This window comes from Bombina bombina, chromosome 4, assembly GCF_027579735.1.
Source record: "Bombina bombina isolate aBomBom1 chromosome 4, aBomBom1.pri, whole genome shotgun sequence".
NCBI classification, from domain to species: Eukaryota; Metazoa; Chordata; class Amphibia; order Anura; family Bombinatoridae; genus Bombina; species Bombina bombina.
In genome coordinates, this window is record NC_069502.1 from 1,144,217,955 (window position 1) to 1,144,234,157 (window position 16,203).

A 16,203-nucleotide genomic window follows, 5' to 3' on the forward strand; every position below is an offset into this window, starting at 1 on the left:
GGCGGCAGATTAGGGGTTAATAAGTGTAAGGCTAGGGGTGTTTAGACTCGGGGTACATGTTAGGGTGTTAGGTGCAGACGTAGGAAGTGTTTCCCCATAGGAAACAATGGGGCTGCGTTAGGAGCTGAACGCGGCTTTTTTGCAGGTGTTAGGTTTTTTTTCAGCTCAAACAGCCCTATTGTTTCCTATGGGGGAATCGTGCACGAGCACGTTTTTGATGCCGGCCGCGTCCGTAAGCAACTCTGGTATCGAGAGTTGCATTTGCGGTAAAAATGCTCTACGCTCCTTTTTTGGAGCCTAACGCAGCATTTGTTTGAACTCTCGATACCAGAGTTAATTTTATGGTGCGGCCAGAAAAAAGCCCGCGGAGCGTTAACAGCCCTTTTACCGCCGAACTCTAAATCTAGGCCTGTGTAATTATTTTAACCAGGTACAATAGCTATTAAATGTTCCGATCAGCCAATCGGAATTAAGGTAGGAATATTCTGATTGGCTGATGGAATCAGCCAATCAGATTTAGCTCGCATTCTATTGGCTGATCAGAACAGCCAGTAGAATGCGAGCTCAATCTGATTGGCTGATTGGATCAGCCAATCGGATTGAACTTGATTCTGATTGGCTGATTCCATCAGCCAATCAGAATATTCCTACCTTAATTCCGATTGGCTGATAGAATCCTATCAGCCAATCGGAATTCGAGGGACGCCATCTTGGATGACGTCATTTAAAGGAACCGTCATTCGTCGTTCAGTCGTCGGCCAGGATGGATGTTCCGCGTCGGAGGTCTTCAGGATGCTGCCGCTCCGTTCCAGATGGATGTTGATAGAAGATGCCGCCTGGATGAAGACTTCAATCGGATGGAAGACCTCTTCTGCCCCGCTTGGATGAAGACTTAAATCGGATGGAAGACCTCTTCTGCCCCGCTTGGATGAAGACTTCTACCGGATCATGGACATCTTCAGCCCCCCGCTTGGGCTTGGATCAGGACATCGGAGGAGCTCTTCAGGACCGATCGGTGAACCTGGTATGGTGAAGACAAGGTAGGAAGATCTTCAGGGGCTTAGTGTTAGGTTTATTTAAGGGGGGTTTGGGTTAGATTAGGGGTATGTGGGTGTTGGGTTGTAATGTTGGGGGGGGGTATTGTATGTTTTTTTTACAGGCAAAAGAGCTGAACTTCTTGGGGCATGCCCCGCAAAAGGCCCTGTTCAGGGCTGGTAAGGTAAAAGAGCTTTTAACTTTAGTAATTTAGAATAGGGTAGGGCATTTTTTATTTTGGGGGGCTTTGTTGTTTAATTAGGGGGCTTAGAGTAGGTGTAATTAGTTTAAAATTGTTGTAATATTTTTCTTATGTTTGTAGATATTTTTTTATTTTTTGTAACTTAGTTCTTTTTTATTTTTTGTACTTTAGTTAGTTTATTTCATTGTAGTTATTTGTAGGTATTGTATTTAATTAATGTATTGATAGTGTAGTGTTAGGTTTAATTGTAGGTAATTGTAGGTATTTTATTTAATTAATTTAATGATAGTATAGTGTTAGGTTTAATTGTAACTTAGGTTAGGATTTATTTTACAGGTAATTTTGTAATTATTTTAACTAGGTAACTATTAAATAGTTCTTAACTATTTAATAGCTATTGTACCTGGTTAAAATAATTACAAAGTTGCCTGTAAAATAAATATTAATCCTAAAATAGCTACAATGTAATTATAATTTATATTGTAGCTATATTAGGATTTATTTTACAGGTAAGTATTTAGCTTTAAATAGGAATAATTTATTTAATAAGAGTTAATTAATCTCGTTAGATTAAAATTATATTTAATTTAGGGGGGTGTTAGTGTTAGGGTTAGACTTAGCTTTAGGGGTTAATACATTTATTAGAATAGCGGTGAGCTCCAGTCAGCAGATTAGGGGTTAATGTTTGAAGTTAGGTGTCGGCGATGTTAGGGAGGGCAGATTAGGGGTTAATACTATTTATTATAGGGTTAGTGAGGCGGATTAGGGGTTAATAACTTTATTATAGTAGCGGTGCGGTCCGCTCGGCAGATTAGGGGTCAATAAGTGTAGGCAGGTGGAGGCGACGTTGTGGGGGGCAGATTAGGGGTTAATAAATATAATATAGGGGTTGGTGGTGTTAGGGGCAGCAGATTAGGGGTACATAAGGATAATGTAAGTAGCGGCGGTTTACGGAGCGGCAGATTAGGGGTTAATAATAATATGCAGGGGTCAGCGATAGCGGGGGCGGCAGAATAGGGGTTAATAAGTGTAAGGTTAGGGGTGTTTAGACTCGGGGTACATGTTAGAGTGTTAGGTGCAGACGTAGGAAGTGTTTACGCATAGCAAACAATGGGGCTGCGCTAGGAGCTGAACGCGGCTTTTTTGCAGGTGTTAGGTGTTTTTCAGCTCAAATAGCCCCATTGTTTCCTATGGGGGAATCGTGCACGAGCACGTTTTTGAGGCTGGCCGCTTGCGTAAGCAACTCTGGTATCGAGAGTTGAAGCTGCGTTAAAAATGCTCTACGCTCCTTTTTTGGAGCCTAACGCAGCCTTTATGTGGACTCTCAATACCAGAGTTATTTTTATGGTGCGGCCAGAAAAAAGCCGGCGTTAGCTACGCGGGTCCTTACCGACAAAACTCTAAATCTAGGCCTTAGTGTTTAGTGAATACAAGAGAAACAGTAATTCTGTTTTCTTGCCCATGCTCAAAAGAAGCAGAATTAAACTTAATTTAAATAAATATCAGCTCTCTCATCTCACTGATACAAAGACAAATTCTAAGTGCTCATTTTGCAAGAAAACAAGCTGTTTGCTGTTTTTTTTTAACACAACCTGTTTCTTTTTATGTTTACTTAGATTTGACATAATTGTTTTTACAAAAGGCATACAGTTTCACATCCTTTTAACTCACTTGAGATTCGATCTTCATTTTCCCACTATGGCACACTGAACTAATGATAATAGTAATTGAAATCCAAAATGGGTTAATGGGGATAATGGAGTCTATGTGTGTGGATAGAGAGAGAGCTTGTGGGTTCTTCATAGAGTGTGCAAAGAGGATGTCTGTTCCACCAAGGAGATATAGGCATGAATCTAATGGGTCTTCTCAGCGAAGAGAGAACCTGCAAGAGAAACCATAAGTATTTTTTAGAGGTGGAGGACTTTGTCCCCTCCACCACTGGTGCCTGCACTCATACAAGGTATCAGGTTCCTTGGTTATTTGAATCACAACTGCAGAGTCTAAATAAATTATATTTGTTTCACAACTGAAGTACAGGCTATTATATCAGCATAGACTGTTTTACTCAGAGTGATTTTTATAAGGAAAGGCAGTAAGTCTTTATATGGTTATATATTATTGTTATACCATATAAATATTAAGGGACTGAAAGTAAGTATTAGTATTAATAACAACTTTTGACATTAGTATTGCTCAAGTCCAAATGAGAGAGATATTGATCATTGTAATAAGCACTGAAGAGTGAGAGATGTGAGACACACAGACTGCAGGTGCTGACAGGGGCGTGACCTGCTGCGAGACACAGCACACTGAATTATGCTTGCAGCTTGAATATCTGAACACCGACCAGTGAGTGTAATAGGTGCTGTGAGACACGCTGTTTTGTAAGGAGCTGTATGACACGCTGAGATGAATGAAGCTGTGTGACGTCACGTAAAGTCCGTTACTGTCCGGTATGAGAATGAATCAAAGAAAGTTTATATAATTAAATGAAACATACGTTGCAAAACATAATAGTATCTGAGAGACAAAGTCAATTTAGATAACTTCAAGTGATAACATGATATTTGAAATTAGCCGTTACATTAGGCATCCAAGGTAAATTAGATTTGATACAAATACCGTAGCGATAGTAGGTAGAATCCTCCTGTTGGGAATTAAGTAGCAATTCCAGTAGAGATGTGGAGTTGAAATAAATTAATACTTCTTGGAATGGCAAACTTCAGGATGAATGAGACTAGTTGTTATTAGTCCGTTTATGAGACCAAACTGCAGCTGGTATTTGTAATCCAAATGTTAAAGTAGTTGAAGTAAATCTTCTTGTGATAAGAATATAGCTTATAAGAAACAGAGCACTGGTTTTAGCAAACAATACTCAACAACTAAGCACTTGTTTGGGGCGGGGTGATGCCTTAAGTACAGGTGAGGAAGGTGAGTTAAGGCAAAAAGTAAAAGCAGGACTGGAATCCTTACAGATCCCCCCCCCCTCAAGCAAGCCAACCACGGGTTGAAATTTAGGTCTACTTGGATAGCGTCTATGGAAACGAGCAATAAGCTTCGGAGCATTAATGTGTGCATGAGGTTCCCAAGTGTCATCCTCTGGGGCAAACCCTTTCCATCGGACCAGATACTGTAATTCTCCATTATAATGTCTTGAGTCCAAAAGATCATAAACTTCATAGACATCAGTGCCCAATTGAATAGGAGAAGGGGGTAGAAGAGGTACATCAGGCTTATCACCTAAGTAGGGTTTCAATAATGATACATGAAAAGTTGGGTGGATGGGTAAAGAATCAGGTAGGTCAAGCCGGACGGCATTTTCATTGATGATGTGTAGAATTTTGAATGGGCCAAGGAACAACCCAGCCAATTTTTTACTTGGTAAATGCATTTTAATGTTTTTGGAAGATAACCAAACATAGTCCCCTATGGAATATTTCGGAGAAGCTCTACGACGTAAATCATAAAATTTCTTCTGAGAAGCCTGTGCTTGTTTGATGTTATCACGTAAGTGTAGGAAATTTTCAGCTATGTTTTGGGTTAACACATCAACAGATGGTGAGTCATGTGTAGAGGTCGTTTGGATAGTGAATCTTGGATTAAAACCATAATTAGCGAAAAATGGAGAGTAATTTGTAGTGCTGTTAATGGTATTATTATAGGCAAATTCAGCCATAGAGAGAAAAGAAGTCCATTTATTTTGATGATATGAGCAATAGCAACGTAAATATTGCTCAAGCCACTGATTGAGTCTCTCAGTTTGGCCGTTTGTCTGAGGGTGGAAAGCTGTGCTTAACCTTTGATCGATTTGGAGTGCTTTGGTGAGTGCTTTCCAGAAGCGTGAGGTGAATTGGGTTCCTCTATCAGTAGTTAAAATGGAGGGTAACCCGTGGTATCGTACAATGTGGTTTAGAAATAAGTATGCTGTTTCAATGGAAGTGGGTAACTTGTGATAAGGAATAAAATGTGCCATTTTAGTAAAATGATCTGTAACAACTAAAATGGTAGTTATAGTTGATTTACTAGGTGGTAAATCAACTATAAAATCCATTCCCAAATGAAACCAAGGAGATTCTGGTACTTCCAGAGGAATCAAATAGCCATAGGGAGGTCTCCTTTCTGGTTTTGATACTGTACAGGTTGTACAATGTTGTATATATTCCTTTATACTGTTTTTCATCGATGGCCACCAGTAACTTCTGGAGATGAGCTCATGTGTACGTTTTATACCTGGATGACCAATTAGTGGAGGGTCATGATGATCTTTGATTATTTTCTGTCTGTAGCGTTCTGGAATATATAGTTTAGAATCATGGAAGTAAAAACCATTCTGGAGGCTTAGGCTATCTAGTAGGGTTTGGTCTTCTGCAGATAGATCAGATTGGTATTCCTTATCCTGTTGAGATAGGATAGCAAGGAAACGAGAAGGGGGAAGAATGCTAGTAGGAGAGTCTTCTTGTACAGGTCTTGAATCTCGTCGAGAGAGTGCATCTGCCTTCCCATTTTTTGATCCCGGCCTGTACATGATTTGAAAATTGAAACGACTAAAGTAGAGACTCCATCTCACTTGACGTCCAGATAAAGTTTTGTTATTTTGTAGATATTCCAAATTCCGGTGATCAGTGTAAATCACTATAGGTAGGGAGGTACCTTCAAGAAGATGTCTCCAGAATTCAAAGGCTCTTTTAATGGCTAGAAGTTCCTTGTCCCCAATGGAATAGTTGATCTCTGCTGAAGTCATAATTTTTGAATAGAACCCAACTGGGTGTAGTGGTTCTTTAGGAGACTGTCTTTGGGAGAGGACAGCGCCAAGAGCATAATCTGAAGAATCCACCTCTAGGATATATTGAAGGTTTGGATCAGGATATTTCAGAATGGGAGCAGTTGAAAAAGCATTCTTCAGGAAGCTGAATGCATCATCCTGTTCTTTGGTCCACTGGAAAGAGCAGTTAACACTAGTTAATTTAGTCAGAGGTCTCGCAATTTTTGAGAAATTGCGAATGAACTTTCTGTAATAATTACTGAAGCCAAGAAACTTTTGTAGTTCTTTCCGAGTTGAAGGTGTGGGCCAGGATTTTACTGCTTCCACTTTGTTATCTTGCATTTGAATCCCATTTGGGCTGATGGAGTAACCCAGGAAATCTATTTTGTTGGTGTGAAAAATACATTTTTCCAATTTGGCGTAGAGTCGATGGACTTGGAGTCTTGCTAAAACCCAACTAACATGTTTGATATGTTCATCTAGATTCGTGGAATAGATTAGAATGTCATCTAGGTAGACAACAACACATGTGTCAAGGAGATCATGGAAAATGTCATTAATAAAGAACTGGAAAGTTGCGGGTGCGTTAGTTAAGCCGAAGGGCATAACTAGATATTCAAACAACCCATACCTAGTTCTAAAAGCGGTAAGCCACTCATCCCCTTCTCGGATACGCACTAAATTGTACACCCCTCTCAAATCTAATTTAGTAAAAATCTGAGCATGCCTGAGTCTTTCTATGAGTTCAGGAATGAGGGGGAGAGGGTATCGATTTTTTATGGTTATTTTGTTCAATTGTCTGAAGTCAATGATAGGCCGAAGAGATTGGTCTTTGTTCCGCACAAAAAACATTCCTGCACCAGCAGGAGAAACAGAAGGACGGATAAACCCTTTCTTTAGATTTTCATCTAGGTAAATCTTTAGATGATCCAGTTCTGGTTGACAAAGTGGGTATAGATGTCCAATAGGTGGTGTGGTTCCAGGTTTCAGTTCAATAGGGCAGTCATAGATTCTGTGTGGGGGAAGGGTGTCTGCTTCCTTCTTACTGAAGACTTCAGAGAACTGCTTGTACATTTCTGGTATCAGAGTTTCTGATGTGGAGGATAAACTGTGAAAAAAGGTTCTATGGCAAGTCTGTTGACAAAAATCAGAATTTAATTGGACATTTAAGGATTTCCAATTAATATCAGGTTCGTGTAGCTGTAACCAAGCTAGCCCAAGTACTATTGGGAATAATGGAGAAGTGATTACATCAAAAGTGAGATGTTCATGATGTGTTTTTAATGTGGTGACAGAGAGCGGGATGGTGTGATGTGTAATCGGCCCTGATGATATCTCAGAGCCATCAACCACACGAAGGAAAATAGGAGACAACTTTTTTATCAATGGTATTTTATTTTTTGAAACTAGAGAACTGTCAATGTAGTTTCCTTGTGCTCCTGTATCCAAGATGGCTGGACTGGTCACTTGCTTATTTGCCCACTGTAGAGAAAGAAATAAAGAACAATGACGAGGGTTGTTATTCTTTAACTGGAGAGAAAGATTGGAATGGTACTTACTCTTCTTGTTCTGTGGCAAAGAGGGGCAATCCTTTAAAGTATGAGATGAGGATGCGCAATACATGCAGAGGCCTCTAGTCTTCCTTCTGATGCGTTCTTCAGGAGTTAGAGGTCCTTTAATAGAACTTATATCCATTGCTTCAGCACCAGTTGAACCAGTATGAGAACTGTTAGAAGTGGGATGGTATAGAGCCTTATCCTTCTTGTAAACAATTTCAGGGTATTGACGTTCAAATCTTCTTTCACGTAATCTCCTATCAATTTGCCTGCTGAGCTTCATAAGGCCTTCCAATGTTTCAGGTAACTCAGTTCGGGCTAATTCATCTTTTTACTGCCGTCAGAGAGTCCAAGCCTGAACTGGTTTTTTAAAGCAATGGCGTTCCATTGAGAGTCAATAGAATATTGCTTGAATTCTGTTATGTAACATTCAACAGGTTTGATACCTTGTTTTAGGTTCCTCATCTTTTTCTCAGCAGTATACTGTAGGTTAGAATCATAGTATAATTCATCCATGATATCCAGGAAAAATGAAAAAGATGAGAGAACAGCATTATTTGTCTCAAAGAGAGTGTCTGCCCAAATGCGAGGTTCACCTCTTAAATAGCTTATCATTGTAAAGACTTTAACCCTATCATTTGGGTATGTTCTAGGTTTAAGGGTGAAATTAAGCAGACAAGCATTTTTAAATTGTCGGTATAAATTCCTATCTCCATTGAAAAAATCTGGAGGTGCAATAAATGGTTCTGACAGATTGTCAGGAAGGCTCTGTGTAGTAGAGACAGTGTCTTTTATTACTTTTCTTAAAGTCTCATTTTCTAATTGTAACTCTCTAAAGGCTTGACTAAGTTGGTCAACTCTTTGTGTTAAATTATAAACAATTTGAGGAAGCTCTGCTGGATCCATTATTAATGGCTTAGTTGTTATATCAGGTTCCTTGGTTATTTGAATCACAACTGCAGAGTCTAAATAAATTATATTTGTTTCACAACTGAAGTACAGGCTATTATATCAGCATAGACTGTTTTACTCAGAGTGATTTTTATAAGGAAAGGCAGTAAGTTCTTTATATGGTTATATATTATTGTTATACCATATAAATATTAAGGGACTGAAAGTAAGTATTAGTATTAATAACAACTTTTGACATTAGTATTGCTCCAAGTCCAAATGAGAGAGATATTGATCATTGTAATAAGCACTGAAGAGTGAGAGATGTGAGACACACAGACTGCAGGTGCTGACAGGGGCGGTGACCTGCTGCGAGACACAGCACACTGAATTATGCTTGCAGCTTGAATATCTGAACACCGACCAGTGAGTGTAATAGGTGCTGTGAGACACGCTGTTTTGTAAGGAGCTGTATGACACGCTGAGATGAATGAAGCTGTGTGACGTCACGTAAAGTCCGTTACTGTCCGGTATGAGAATGAATCAAAGAAAGTTTATATAATTAAATGAAACATACGTTGCAAAACATAATAGTATCTGAGAGACAAAGTCAATTTAGATAACTTCAAGTGATAACATGATATTTGAAATTAGCCGTTACATTAGGCATCCAAGGTAAATTAGATTTGATACAAATACCGTAGCGATAGTAGGTAGAATCCTCCCTGTTGGGAATTAAGTAGCAATTCCAGTAGAGATGTGGAGTTGAAAATAAATTAATACTTCTTGGAATGGCAAACTTCAGGATGAATGAGACTAGTTGTTATTAGTCCGTTTATGAGACCAAACTGCAGCTGGTATTTGTAATCCAAATGTTTAAAGTAGTTGAAGTAAATCTTCTTGTGATAAGAATATAGCTTATAAGAAACAGAGCACTGGTTTTAGCAAACAATACTCAACAACTAAGCACTTGTTTGGGGCGGGGTGATGCCTTAAGTACAGGTGAGGAAGGTGAGTTAAGGCAAAAAGTAAAAGCAGGACTGGAATCCTTACACAAGGTCTCACAATTTATCCCCAGATCCCCTTGGGGCTGTAGGTTCCAGGCTTAGGGCTTATTTTTTCCCTGGCCCTTCCACTATACAGGGCCTGCCTGATACAGTGGCAGGCCCTGGTCTCCCACCTGTCTTAGCCCCACTGGTCCCTCCTGTTACCCTTGGGCCTGTGCAGTCCTAGCTGGCTCTCACCCTGGCCGCTTTAGCAGCGTTTCTGGCCTTGGCACAGTCCTAAGCAGCAGTGATGTCTCCTGCTGGGGCTGAAGTCTTGCCGGATGGTGCCAAGGCTTTGGGGGAGGCTGGTGGCCAGGTCCAGGCCTCTCTTCTGGCCTCTGATGTCATGCTGTGCATTGGCCCCGTCCCCTCATGGCAGCACCTCTAGTGGGGAGGCGTGTCACGGGGGGGTGGTCACTTAGGCAGAAGGTTCCAGGTAGAACTTTGGCTAGTGGGAGTGCTCTATCCGAGGTATGTGTGTGGATGGTCAAGAGGAGCAGTTGGTGGAGACATTGGTTCACTAGATGAGCCCTGGGAGAAGTTCAGATGTATTTGGGGTTCATGGCGGTGTGGTGCAAAGTATGCCTAATAAGGGGCAGGGGGATGTGCACATTGTTGAGACTGTGAGGAACCGGCCTTTGGATGGTGGCCTTTCTGGTACCATTGCTGGCAGGATACATGGTGGTGTGAGCGGTTAGCAATCTGGGATGTGGATGCAGCTGCATATTACATTAGGCAGACAGGTGCACAGTAAGGCTGGTGGGTCTGCTGAGGCTGAGGCTGTAACCATAGCAGATGGGTCTAGTGTATCTATCCCAGATCTGATAGAGACCCGGAAAGTGGTGGTTAAAGGGGACACATACCCGTGCCTGGTTTCCCACCTGAAGTAAAAAATAGCTAAAAAAAAATCCACAAAGGTTTTTATGTAAACATCTTAGAATTGTTAGTGGAAGCTTATAGGTCTAAGGAGAAGACTGAGGATGGTACTGGCCCTAAGAGAGTGTGCAGGCCTGGAAACATATGAGGAATGGCAGCAGTGTTTTAGGGTCATGGCGGTTTTGCTATTTGTATAAATGGCTTGATACAGGAGCACCATTTGTTTAAGTAATGGACACAATTGACAGATCTGTAGGCATCAAAGGAGGGGGCATGACATGATTATGATATGGAATTCCTAAGGGAGATGGCAGGCAATCACCTACTTAACTTTGTCACTACAAAATATCCATCTTTGGTCCAAGCTAGGGCCCCAGCGGTCTCCATCTTCTCCTTCGGGAGTTTGTCCAGATGTTTTTCCAAATGGCGTGTAGGGAGTGTTTGAAATACCAGGATAAGCAGTGTGACAGGGCCAAATTGCTCTTTTCAACACATCTGCAGGTACTGCAATGGTCTTCATCAGGAATCGAGTGTAGCAAAAAAGAAGGAACTGGAATTTGACAAGGGAAGCAGTAGAGGAGGTCCTGGCATCAAGGGCGCCAATGCCTCTGAAGGTGGACACCATTGAGCCTTGGCTGGCATAATACCCTTATAGGGAAAGCTGCAGGAGTGCTACGATCAGGATTGAGGGAGGGGTTTTAGATTCTGGTATTAAGGTCCAGGCTGCATCTCAACATTTAATCTGCATATGAATTTCCTCATATTGGTGTTGGAGAAATTAGCTAAGGAGGGTAACCCCGGACTGGGTGGATTGCCCCTTTCAAGAACAACTGTTCCCTGACATTGTAATTTCAACATTAGGGGTGGTGCCTAAAAAAGAACCAGGCAAGTTTTGCTTGATTCATCACTTTTCTTACCGCCAGAGTGCTATTGGTCAATGATGCCATTGACCCGGCCTTAAGTACAAGTCCATTACCAGTCCTTTGATGAGGCACTCATTTGGTTTGGGCGGCTGAGGTAGGTGCTTTATTGGCAAAGTTAGATATCGAATCCAGCCTTACGATTGCTGCCAATACACCCTTGATCCTTTTTAGGCTAATGAGGCTGAAATTCAAGGGTGCTTTCTACGTCACAGAAGCTTGCCTATGGGGTGGGGCATTGCTAAACTACTTATGCAAACTTCTTGCTGGTATGGAAGGCAGGTTCTTAAGAGTGTGCACCCTTAATGGAAATTATGAGGTCAGTGATGGCAGAGTTTGAAGACAAGATTCAAGGGCCCTGAACATGCCTTACAATTTTTGTGATAGAAATTGACAATTGATGGCTTCCATAGGAGAAGGTCCAATGGATGCTGCAGCTGGTTCAGAGCTACTGCAGAGGCTGTTTCTCATATCACTTACACACAGTGAGTTGCAGTCACTGCTTGGTCTACTTAACTTTGCTGGCAGAGCTATTCCCATGGGACATGTTTTTAAGAGAAGATGGACAGTGGCCTGGATGAAGATTGTAGAAGATGCTCCAGCGATGGATGATGATGGATTGCCACCAGGATGAAGCTGGAGTGACGCCCTTCATCATTCGTGACTACCAATTTGGGGCTTAGTGTTAATTCTTTTTTTTTGGGGGGTTTAAGATTTTTTTTATTATTTTGGTGCCAGAAAAAGGGCTGAATGACATTTTAAGGGTAATACCCATCCAAATGCCCTTTTCAGGCAATGGGGTAAATTAGTTTTTTTTTAGTTAGGTTTTTTTTTATTTTGGGGGGTTTGTTGTTAGGGTCCTTACCTTACAGCAGCCGCTTGTCATGGCAAATACAGGGCCCCCGGTGACCCATCTCAGCGTCCCACATGGAGAGATGCTGAGCCCAATCTGACAAGCAGCTGCAGCCTTCTAGGAAGGTGTGGCTGCTATGCTTCCTAGATTTAAAAGGCCAGTGACTAATTGCAAGAGCTCCCCACCTGGAAGGCGCAGGAGTCCCTTTTGATTCCTGTTATCCCTATGTTTACACTGCTTTTAAAGCTAAGTATCCTCTGCTGTTTTACCTGTGTATGGTTACCTTACTGCTTGAGACAAAGACCCTCTGCTATGATATTCTGTCTATGGCTTATCTTACTGCTGAGACCAAAGAGCTCTGCTGTGATACCTGTGTATGCTTACCGTTACTGATAAGACCAAAGAGCTCTACTGTGATACCCTGTGTATGCTTACCTTACTGCTGAGACAAATACCTTTGCTGTGATACACTGTGTATGCTTACCTTACTGCTGAGACCAAAAACCTCTGCTGTGAAAACCTGTGTATGCTTACCTTACTACTGACACCAAATACCTCTGCTGGGGTACCTGTGTATGCTTACCTTACTGCTGAGACCAAAGACCTCTGCTGTAATACCTGTGTATGCTTACCTTACTGCTGAGACCAAATACCTCTGCTGTGATACCTGTGTATGCTTACCTTACTGCTGAGACTAAAGACCTCTACTGTTGAAACCTGTGCATGCTTACTTTACTGCTGATACCAAAGACCTCTGCTAGGGTACCTGTGTATGCTTACCTTTACTGCTGAGACCAAAGACCTCTGCTGTTATACCTGCATATGCTTACCCCTTACTTGCTGAGACCAAAGACCTCTGCTGTGATACCTGTGTATGCTTACCTTGCAACTCAGGCAAAGTACCTCTGCTGTGATACCTGTGTATGCTTACCTTGCCACTGTGACCAAGCATCTCTGCTGTGAAACCTGTGTATGCTTATCCTGTTCATGAAACCAAGCATCTCTGCTTTAATTCCTGTGCATGCCTACCCTGTTTCTTAACATTATAGAAGAGACCTCACCAACAGTAGCTGCTGGTTAGTCTGTGTTTGTTGAAAGACTTGTGCTTAAAGTGTTCCTTTGCAAAGAATTTGTTATTTGATATTTATCAGGTTGGATTATACCTTAAATTTCTTGCCTGTTGCATCATTGCATTAATTCCAGTAAAGTTTGTTCAAGAAAATACTTTATTTGTTTTGATTTTCCCTTCCTGCATACTGAGTTCCACACACCTCCCCTCAACCTCACAGAATAACTCAGTTATAAGATGGAACTCGCGGGGATAGTTGAAGCCCTTACTCAGCAACTGAATGCAGTGACCCAGACTGTGCATGCATTGCAAGAGAATCAGAACAGACTGGAGCAGCAATTCCAAAGACCACCACAGGATCCTTGCTCCCCTGCCTCAATGGCTAATGCATCTTTACACGAACCCAATGCAAGTAGTGTATCTGAACCAAGAGTGGCTTTACCAGAAAAATTCAAAGGAAATTGATCTAATTTTCGAACTTTTATCACCTCTTGTCAAGTATTATTTTCCCTTCAACCAAGGACTTACCACTCTTATTTTATACGTGTACCAACTGTTATTTCAATCCTTACTGGCGAACCACAATTATGGGCTCATCAACTCTTTGTTACTCATAGTCCCATAGTCTTTGGATCAATTTTTGCAAAACCTAGAGACACAATATGAAGATCCCTATAAGACCTCAACTGCTCAAGCTAACATGCCTGCTCTTAGACAAGGAAAAAGAAATGTAGAATAATATACAACTGAGTTTTGCCAGCTTGCCACCCTTACGACCTGGAATGAAGCAACCCTTCTTGATCAGTTTTGGTTGGGCCTATCCGATACTTTAAAGGACGAGTTAACATGAGTAGGAGTCCTGAAATCTCTGGAAGACTTAATTTTCCTGTCAACCCAGATAGACCGTCGTCTCAGTGAGAGACGTATGGAAAAGACTGCTACATATAACCCAACGTGGTAAACCATTAGTTCGTCCTCTGCCTTTCACCATCCTCCAACAAGTTCTGTTGAAGAAACTATGGCAGATTGGAGGTTTCAGGGGGTCCTCTTTCTGATGCTGAAAAGCAAAGAAGAAGATCATTACACCTCTATTTTTACTGTGGAAAAACCTGGACATGTAGTCCGAGAGTTTACCGTTTAACCCAAACCACTAGGGGATAAGCAACTCTATTCCTTTATTTCCATTGATTAAATACCAAGATATTCAAAAGCTCATTGTCCTTATCTCTCTCTCTACAGTGGGATGAGAACTCAGTGGAATTACCCGTTTAGAATGATTCAGGAGCCAGTGGTTGTTTTACTGACACCCAATTAGCCCAAAGATTGCAGATGCCAGTATTTCTAAGGATACCACCAATCCATATACATCTCATTGATGGGTCACCACTGAAGACTGGCCCCATCACCAAGGAAACCATTCACTTATTGATCACAATTGGGCCTGAAGATCAGGAAAAACTGATCTTTGACTTAACAACATCACCTGTGTTTACTGTCATGCTTGGCCTGCCCTGGTTGCAAAAAATCCAACATAATCCTGTAATCAATTGAGAGACTGGAACTGTACAGTCTAAATCATCATTCTACCTTCAATCTTGCCTTAAAACTTTTTATCAATGCTACCCCTTCAACCCAATACACCTATAAATACTACTGCTCAAGTACCCAAAATGTATAAAGACTTTCATGATGTTTTCAAAAAGAAAGGAGCAGATATTCTTCCTCCACATGGGGTGTATGATTGCCGTATGGATATATTAAAGTGTGCGCAAGAGGCACCAAACTGCTCCAACCCTAAAGTCCCTAACGTTAGGGAAAAAAGACAATCAAAGAACAAAAATATTAGGAGAAGCGCTAAATAAAGCTAAGGTGCAATAATAAACACAGTGGCCTAGATTTAGAGTTCGGCGGTAGCCGTCAAAACCAGCGTTAGAGGCTCCTAACGCTGGTTTTGGCCGCCCGCTGGTATTTGGAGTCAGTGATTAAAGGGGTCTAACGCTCACTTAACAGCCGCGACTTTAGCCATACCGCAAGATCCCCCTACGCCATTTGCGTAGCCTATCTTTTCAATGGGATCTTTCTAAAGCTGGTATTTAGAGTCGTTTCTGCAGTGAGCGGTTAGAGCTCTAATGACAAAGATACCAGCCGCCTGAAAAATAGCAGGGAGTTAAGAGCTTTCTGGCTAATCGCCGGTTTATAAAGCTCTAACTACTGTACCCTAAAGTACACTAACACCCATAAACTAGCCTATGTACCCCATAAACCGAGGTCCCCCCACATTCGCCGCCAATCGATTAAAAATTTTAACCCCCTAATCTTCCGACCGCCACCTACGTTATACTTATGTACCCCTAATCTGCTGCCCCTAACCCCCCGCCGACCCCTGTATTACATTATTAACCCCTAACTCGCCCCCCCACAACGTCGCCGCCAGCTACTTAAAATAATTAACCCCCTAATCTTCCGACCGCAAAGCGCCGCCACCTACGTTAATCCCTATGTACCCCTAATCTGCCCCCCCTCAACGTCGCCGACACGCTGCCTACAACTTATTAACCCCTAATCTCCCGAGCGGGACCGCACCGCTACTATAATAAAGTTATTAACCCCTAACCCCGCCTCACTAACCCTATCATAAATAGTATTAACCCCTAATCTGCCCTCCTAACATCGCCGACACTCTAACTTCAATTATTAACCCCTAATCTTCCGATCGGAGCTCACCGCTATTCTAATAAATGTATTAACCCCCTAAAGCTAAGTCTAACCCTAACACTAACACCCCCCCTAACTTAAATATAATTACATATAACGAAATAAATTAACTCTTATTAAATAAATTAATCCTATTTAAAGCTAAATACTTACCTGTAAAATAAACCCTAATATAGCTACAATATAAATTATAATTATATTATAGCTATTTTAGGATTAAATATTTATTTTAACAGGCAACTTGGTATTTATTTTAACTAGGTACAATAGCTATTAAA